This window comes from Microtus pennsylvanicus, chromosome 2 (genome assembly GCF_037038515.1).
Source record: "Microtus pennsylvanicus isolate mMicPen1 chromosome 2, mMicPen1.hap1, whole genome shotgun sequence".
Taxonomy (NCBI): domain Eukaryota; kingdom Metazoa; phylum Chordata; class Mammalia; order Rodentia; family Cricetidae; genus Microtus; species Microtus pennsylvanicus.
In genome coordinates this window covers 45,569,607-45,578,033 of record NC_134580.1, presented here as the reverse complement: position 1 = coordinate 45,578,033, position 8,427 = coordinate 45,569,607, and the positions used below count along the sequence as shown (strand labels likewise).

At 41.8% G+C, this 8,427-nt stretch overlaps 1 non-coding gene across 1 annotated transcript; it reads left to right on the top strand.

The window, feature by feature from the left end:
- Positions 1 to 1,027: 1,027 nt before the first annotated feature.
- On the top strand, positions 1,028 to 1,134 carry LOC142845258 (U6 spliceosomal RNA). The gene has a single exon (XR_012909828.1). It is a non-coding gene; the product is annotated as a U6 spliceosomal RNA (small nuclear RNA).
- The last annotated feature ends 7,293 nt before the right edge of the window (positions 1,135 to 8,427 follow it).

Below are 8,427 nucleotides of genomic sequence, written 5' to 3'. Positions count from 1 at the left end.
GAACGCAAAAACCAAGACTTACTGACATTTAAAAAAAACAGTGACTTAACATTGATCTAGCTGATAAACTATGTTAAGTGTCACAAGCTCTCCATGAAGGAGGCAACATCAGCAACATTTTGTGGATGAGAAAACTAATCTCACAGGATACTAAGTAGAACTAAAAGATCCTATAGATTGGTAGTGTTTATAATTCAATGTTTGAGAAGGATAGAGATAGAAGATAATGCAATGTCTGGAGAGCCATGGAAATTGGGTTTAGAATAATGATCAAATTTAAAGTTTCTGGTAGGGCTGTGCACAGGAGGATTTAGGAGCCATCCAGAGCAGACTGCCCAACATGTCTTGGTACTGAACAGCAACGCTGGGCTCTGGAGAAGTGGTGGTGACCACTAAGGCAGGTGTTTGCTATTTTGATCCTTCTATACCTTCTCATTTTATAGAAAACCAATATTAAGAGTTTTAATTTCTGGGGTCAACCATCCCTGAAACCTGCTTTTAGAAAACTTTCACAATGGAAGGCACCAGCCAGCCAGCCAACCAACCAACCAACCAACCAACCAACCAACCAACCACCCAACCAACCACCAACCAACCAATAATAGTAAAAAAAAAAGAAACATAAGAAGGAATATATTTGTTGGCATCTGGGTATGATGAAGCTGTGGCATAGAAGTATGAGTGTTAGAAAATTCTTAGAACTCATCAATTTATAGCACAGAAAGGGTTTCAAACTCAGGGATGTATCAGTAACCCCAGAAAGTTTCCAAACAGTTCTTGACCGCCCACCCACAGACTAACAAAATAGTGGGTCTGGGATAGAAGCTGAGACACTTCATGTTCATGGATGGATGGATGCTGATATGTTGAAGAGCCTGTTATTAACTTTTCCTTGACCATCACTCTGACTCCCTTTTAAATGAAGTGAATTATTCAAACATGCATATATTCAAAGATCTGGGAGCCTCTGTCTCATGGGATTTGTTAGTAAGAATTTCTGAAAATTGCATCACCATTTATTTAATTAGTACTTGTTTTGGCAGCACTTTTACTAAAATTGGGAATACACAGAGAAGATTAGCATAGCCCCTGCACAGCGATGACACGGAAATGCTGCAAGCAACACACAGCTTTAGAATTCTTTTATGCTATTAGTTGAAATGTAAAATGGTGTAATACTATGGACAATGGTATGAAGGTTCCTCAGACAATCAACAAGCATCACCAAATTGTCTGGCATTCACACGTTGGGTATGCATAATAAATTCAGATCAGTATTCTGAAAGGGCATATGTCCCTCCATGTTTACTGTACCATTATTCACAGTAGCTGGAAGGTGGGAGTAGCAAATGTCCATTGATGGATGGATAAGTAAAGAAATGTTTTATACATACATTGGACTGTTATTTACATCTTAAAAATTACATGGTACGTGTGTGTGTGTGTGCGTGTGTGTGTGTGTATGTGTGTGTATGTGTGTATACCTGGGGAAGCCAGAAGAGGTCTCAGATTCCATGAAGCTGCCATTACAAATGGCTGTGAGCCACCTGATGTGAGTACTACCAACTGAATTCTGCTCTTCTGAAGGACCGCCAAGCACTCTTAATCACTGAGCCATCCAGCCCCCCCAGTACTTTTTTTTAATTTTTTTATTTTCTTTTTTTTATTGAGAAAAAAATTTCCGCCTCCTCCCAGCCTCCCACTCCTTCCCCCCATCCTCTCCCTGTCCCCCCACTTCTCTCCCTCTACCCCCACTCCTCTCCCCCTCCCTCTCAAGTCTGAAGAGCAGTCAGGGTTCCCTGCTCTGTGGAAAGTCCAAAGTCCTCCCCCCTCCATCCTGGTCTAGGAGGGTGAACATCCAAACTGGCTAGGCTCCCTCGAAGCCAGAACATGAAGTAGGATCAAAACCCAGTGCCATTGTCCTTGGCTTCTCAGCAGCCCTCATTGTCCGCCATATTCAGAGAGTCCGGTTTTATCCCCTGCTTTTTCAGTCACAGTCCAGCTGGCCTTGGTGAGCTCCCAATAGATCCGCCCCACTGTCTCCGTGGGTGGGTGCACCCCTCTTGGTCCTGACTTCCTTGCTCATGTTCTCCCTCCTTCTGTTCCTCATTGGGACTTTGGGAGCTCAGTCCAGTACTCCAGTGTGGGTCTCTGTTTCTATCTCCATCCATCGCCAGATGAAGGTTCTATGGTGATATGCAAAATATTCACCAGTATGGCTATAGGATAGGATCATTTCAGGTTCCCTATCTTCAGCTGCCCCAGGAACTAACTGGGGACCTCGCCTTGGGCACCTGGAAGCCCCTCTAGGTCCAAGTCTCTTGCAAACCCTAAGATGGGTCCCTTAATTAAGATATGTGCTTCCCTGCTCCCCTATCCAACCTTCCTTTATCCCAATCATCCTGTTGCCCCAAGTTCTCCCCATCCTACCCTTCTCACTTTTCTCTCCCCATTCCCCTTACCCCCTCCCACCCCACCCTTAAGATCCCGATTTTTTGCCTGGCAATCTTGTCTACTTCCCTTACCCAGGAGGATAGCTATATGTTTTTCTTTGGGTTCACCTTCTTATTTAGCTTCTTTAAGATATCCAATTATAGACTCACTGACCTTTATTTAAGGCTAGAAACCAATTATGAGTGAGTACATCCCATGTTCATCTTTTTGGGTCTGGGTTACCTCACTCAGGATAGTATTTTCTATTTCCATCCATTTGCATGCAAAATTTGAGAAGTCATTGTTTTTTACCGTTGAGTAGTACTCTAATGTGTATATATTCCACACTTTCTTCATCCATTCTTCCATTGAAGGACATCTAGGTTGTTTCCAGGTTCTGGCTATTACAAATAATGCTGCTATGAACATAGTTGAACAAATGCCCTTGTCATATGATTGGGCATCTCTTGGGTATATTCCCAAGAGTGGTATTGCTGGGTCCAGGGGTAGGTTGATCCCGAATTTCCTCAGAAACCGAAACACTGCTTTCCAAAGTGGTTGCACAAGTTTGCATTCCCACCAGCAATGGATGAGGGAACCCCTTCCTCCACAACCTCTCCAGCAGAGGCTATCATTGGTGTTTTTGATTTTAGCCAATCTGACAGGTGTAAGATGATATCTCAAAGTTGTTTTGATTTGCATTTCCCTGATCGCTAAGGAGGTTGAACATGACCTTAAGTGTCTTTTGGCCATTTGAACTTCTTCTGTTGAGAATTCTCTGTTCAGTTCAGTGCCCCATTTTTTAATTGGGTTAATTAGCATTTTAAAGTCTAGTTTCTTGAGTTCTCTATATATTTTGGAGATCAGACCTTTGTCTGTTGCGGGGTTGGTGAAGATCTTCTCCCAGTCAGTAGGTTGCCTTTGTGTCTTAGTGACAGTGTCCTTTGCTTTACAGAAGCTTCTCAGTTTTAGTAGGTCCCATTTATTCAATGTTGCCCTTAATGCCTGTGCTTCTGGGGTTATACCTAAGAAGCGATCACCTGTGCCCATCTGTTGTAGGGTATTTCCCACTTTCTCTTCTATCAGGTTCAGTGTTTTCGGGCTGATAATGAGGTCTTTAATCCATTTGGACTTGAGTTTTGTGCACGGTGATAGATATGGGTCTATTTTCATTCTTCTACAGGTTGACATCCAGTTGTGCCAGCACCATTTGTTGAAGATGCTTTCTTTCTTCCATTGTATACTTTTAGCTCCTTTATCGAAAATGAGTTGTTCATAGGTTTGTGGGATAAAATCCGGGTCTTCTATACGATTCCATTGGTCGACTTCTCTGTTTTTATGCCAGTACCACCCTGTTTTCATTACTGTAGCTCTGTAATAGAGTTTGAAGTCAGGGATGGTAATGCCTCCAGAAGATCCTTTATTGTATAGGATTGTTTTGGCTATCCTGGGTTTTTTGTTTTTCCATATAAAGTTGATTATTGTCCTCTCCAGATCTGTGAAGAATTTTGATGGGATCTTGATGGGGATTGCATTGAATCTATAAATTGCCTTTGGTAGAATTGCCATTTTTACTATGTTGATCCTCCCAATCCAAGAGCAAGGGAGATCTTTCCACTTTCTGGTATCCTCTTCAATTTCTTTCTTCAATTCCTTAAAGTTCTTGTCAAATAGATCTTTCACTTCCTTGGTTAGAGTTACCCCAAGATATTTTATGCTATTTGTGGCTATCGTGAAAGGTGACACTTCTCTGATTTCCCTCTCTGCTTCCATATCCTTTGTGTATAGGAGGGCGACTGATTTTTTGGAGTTGATCTTGTATCCTGCCACATTACTAAAGCTGTTTATCAGCTTTAGGAGTTCTTTGGTGGAGTTTTTGGGGTCGCTTATGTACACTATCATATCATCTGCAAATAATGAAAGTTTAACCTCTTCCTTCCCAATTCGAATCCCCTTGATCCCCTTATATTGTCTTATTGCTATTGCTAAAACTTCAAGCACTATATTGAAGAGGTATGGAGAGAGTGGACAGCCTTGCCGTGTTCCTGATTTTAGTGGGATGGCTTTGAGTTTCTCTCCGTTTAGTTTGATGTTGGCTGTCGGTTTGCTGTAAATAGCTTTTATTATATTTAGGTATGACCCTTGTATCCCTAATCTCTCCAAGACTTTTATCATAAAGGGATGTTGAATTTTGTCAAAAGCTTTTTCAGCATCTAATGAAATGATCATATGATTTTTTTCTTTCAGTTTATTTATATGATGGATTACATTGATAGATTTCTGTATGTTGAACCAGCCCTGCATCTCTGGGATGAAGCCTACTTGATCATAATGGATAATTTTTCTAATGTGTTCTTGGATACGGTTTGCCAGTATTTTATTGAGGATTTTTGCGTCGATGTTCATGAGTGAGATTGGCCTGTAATTCTCTTTCTTGGTTGAGTCTTTGTGTGGTTTTGGTATCAGAGTGACTGTAGTTTCATAAAAGGAATTTGGCAATGACTCTTCTGTTTCTATATTGTGAAAAACATTAAGAAGTATAGGAATAAGCTCTTCTTGGAAGTTCTGGTAGAATTCCGCATTGAAACCATCTGGTCCTGGGCTTTTTTTGGTAGAGAGGTTTTTGATGACAGCTTCTAATTCTTCGTGACTAACAGGTCTATTTAGATTGTTCAGCTGGTCCTGGTTTAGCTTTGGTATATGGTATTTATCTAAAAACGTGTCCATTTCTTTTACATTTTCCAGTTTTGTGGCATACAGGCTTTTGTAGTAAGATCTAATGATTCTTTGAATTTCCTCTGTGTCTGTGGTTATGTCCCCCTTTGCATTTCTGATCTTATTAATTTGCATATTCTCTCTCTGCAGTTTGATTAGTTTGGATAGGGGTTTATCAATTTTGTTGATTTTCTCTAGGAACCAGCTTTTTGTTTCATTGATTCTTTGGATTGTTTTCTGTGTTTCTATTTTGTTGATTTCAGCCCTCAGTTTGATTATTTCAAGTCTTCTACTCCTCCTAGGTGAGTCTGCTTCTTTTTTTTCTAGAGCTTTCAGGTGGGCTGTTAAGTCTCCAATGTGTGCTTTCTCTGTTTTCTTTAAGTGGGCACTTAGTGCTATGAACTTTCCTCTCAGAACTGCTTTCATAGTGTCCCATAAGTTTGAATAGGTTGTTTCTTTATTTTCATTGAATTCAAGGAAGACTTTGATTTCTTTCTTTATTTCTTCCTTTATCCAAGTGTGGTTCAGTAGTTGACTGTTCAGTTTCCATGAGTTTGTAGGCTTTCTGGGGGTAGCATTGTTGTTGAATTCTAACTTTAATCCATGGTGGTCTGATAAGACGCAGGAGGTTACGAATATTTTTTTGTAACTGTGGAAGTTTGCTTTGTTACTGAGTATGTGGTCAATTTTCGAGAAGGTTCCATGAGCTGCAGAGAAGAAGGTATATTCTTTCCTATTTGGGTGGAATGTTCTATAGATGTCTGTTAAGTCCATTTGATTCATTACCTCCATTAATTCTCTTATTTCTCTGTTAGGTTTCTGTATGATTGACCTTTCCATTGGTGAGAGAGGAGTGTTGAAGTCTCCTACTATTAGTGTGTGCCGTTTGATGGCAGCCTTGAGTTTTAGTAATGTTTCTTTTACGTATGTGGGTGCTTTTATATTAGGGGCAAAAATATTCAGGATTGAGACTTCATCCTGATGAATTGTTCCTGTTACGAGTATAAAATGTCCCTCTCTATCTTTTCTGATTGATTTAAGTTTGAAGTCAACTTTGTTAGAAATTAGTATGGCCACACCTGCTTGTTTCTTGGGTCCATTTGCTTGATAAGCCTTTCCCCAGCCCTTTACTCTGAGTAGGTGCCTGTCTTTGTGGTTGAGGTGTGTTTCTTGTAAACAGCAGAATGTTGGATCCTGTTTTCGTATCCAATCTTTTAGCCTGTGCCTTTTTATAGGTGAGTTGAGTCAATTGACATTAAGTGATATTAATGACTAGTGGTTATTATCTCCGGTCACTTTTTTAGTAGTAGAGTTTGTGTGTTTCCCTTCTTTGAGTTGTGCTGGTGAAGGGTCTCTAGATGTTTGAGTTATTGTGGTCATTGTTGGACTCCTTGGTTTGTGATTTTCCTTCTATTACTTTCTGTAAGGCTGGATTTGTGGCTACGTATTGTTTAAATTTGTTTTTATCCTGGAAAATTTTGTTTTCTCCATTTATAGTGAACGAAAGCTTGGCTGGGTATAGTAGTCTGGGCTTGTATCCATGGTCTCTTAATTTCTGCAGTACATCTATCCAGGACCTTCTGGCTTTCATGGTTTCCATAGAGAAGTCAGGTGTAAGTCTGATAGGTTTACCCTTATAAGTAACTTGACCCTTTTCCTTTGCAGCTCTTAATATTCTTTCTTTATTCTGAATGTTTTGTGTTTTGATTATTATATGGTGAGGAGATTTTTTTTTTGGTCCAGTCTATTCAGTGTTCTGTATGCTTCTTGAACCTTCCAAGGAATATCTTTCTTTAGGTTGGGAAAGTTTTCTTCTATAATTTTATTAAATATATTTTCTGGACCATTGAGCTGTACTTCTTCTCCTTCTTCTATCCCTATTATTCTTAGGTGGTCTTTTTTATTTTGTCCCAGATTTCCTGAATGTTTTGTGATGAGAATTTGTTGGTTTTGCTGTTTTCTTTGATCAGTGTGTTTATTTTCTCTATGGTATCTTCAGTGTCTGACATTCTTTCTTCTATCTCTTGTAATCTGTTGTTAGTACTTGTCTCTGTAGTTTCTGTTCGTTTACCCAGATTTTCCATCTCCACCCTTCCCTCGGTTTGTGTTTTCTTCATTGCTTCCATTTCATTCTTCAAGTCTTGCACCGCTTCCCTTACCTGTTTGATTGCTTTTTCTTGTTTCTCTTGGTTTTCTTGCGTGTCTTTGAGCGATTTATTCATTTCCTCTACCTTTTTGTTTGTAATCTCTAATTGTTTATGGCAGTTTTTCACCTCCTGTTTAAGGTCCTCTATTATTTTCATGTAGTTCACTTTTGAGTCGATTTCTTCTATTTCTTTTGGAGTAGGGTGTACAATTCTTCTTATTTCGGGATCCCTGGATTCTGGTGGTGTCATGTTGCCTTTCAGGTTGTAGGAGGAATTCTTGTATTGGCGCCTTTCCATCTCTTCCTTCAAACGGAGCCAGGAGAGGCCTGGTGTCTTGGTCCAGTCTTCGCTGTGATTGACTCTCTGAGTGTATCTCTTCAGTGTAGAAGCAGGAACCGTTCCTGTCCAGATGGGATTCCTCAGCAACTAAACAGGGCCGCTCGGTAGCCCAATGATCCGGGGGCAAAAGGATGAATGGAGCAAGGGTGGGGGGGAGGTATCCAGAAGAGCATAGGAGAGCCTGGCGCATGCACGAGCTGAAGGTGCCCGGGCTCCCTTACAGGGGACCCTGAGGCCTGCCCGGTAGGCAGGCACTCACCGCTCTGGGTGGGTAGCCTTAGTGTAGGAGCTTAAAACTGTTCTTGAGCACTGGTCCTAGCATACAGCAGGGCAGGGTTGGGGAGGGGTGCTGGGGGGCTGGGTCGTGCGAAAGAAAGACAGCCTTGCAGAAGGAGCTGGGGGAGGGGGGTTTGTGCTCTCTTCCGGGACAGTCCGCCCCTGGATAGCACACACTCACCCGTCCAGATGGAATTCCTCAGCAACTAAACAGGGCCGCCGGTAGACCAATGATCCAGGGACGAAAGGATGAATGGAGCAAGGGGGGGGCGGTATCCAGAAGAGCACAGGAAGGTTGAAGCTCGAGCTGAAGGTGCCTGGGCTCCCTTACCGGGGACCCTGAGGCCTGCCCGATAGGCAGGCACTCACCGCTCTGGGTGGGTAGCCTTAGTGTAGGAGCTTAAAACTGTTCTTGAGCACTGGTCCTAGCAAACAGCAGGGCAGGGTTGGGGAGGGGTGCTGGGGGGCTGGGTCGTGCGAAAGAAAGACAGCCCTGCAGAAGGAGCTGGGGGAGGGG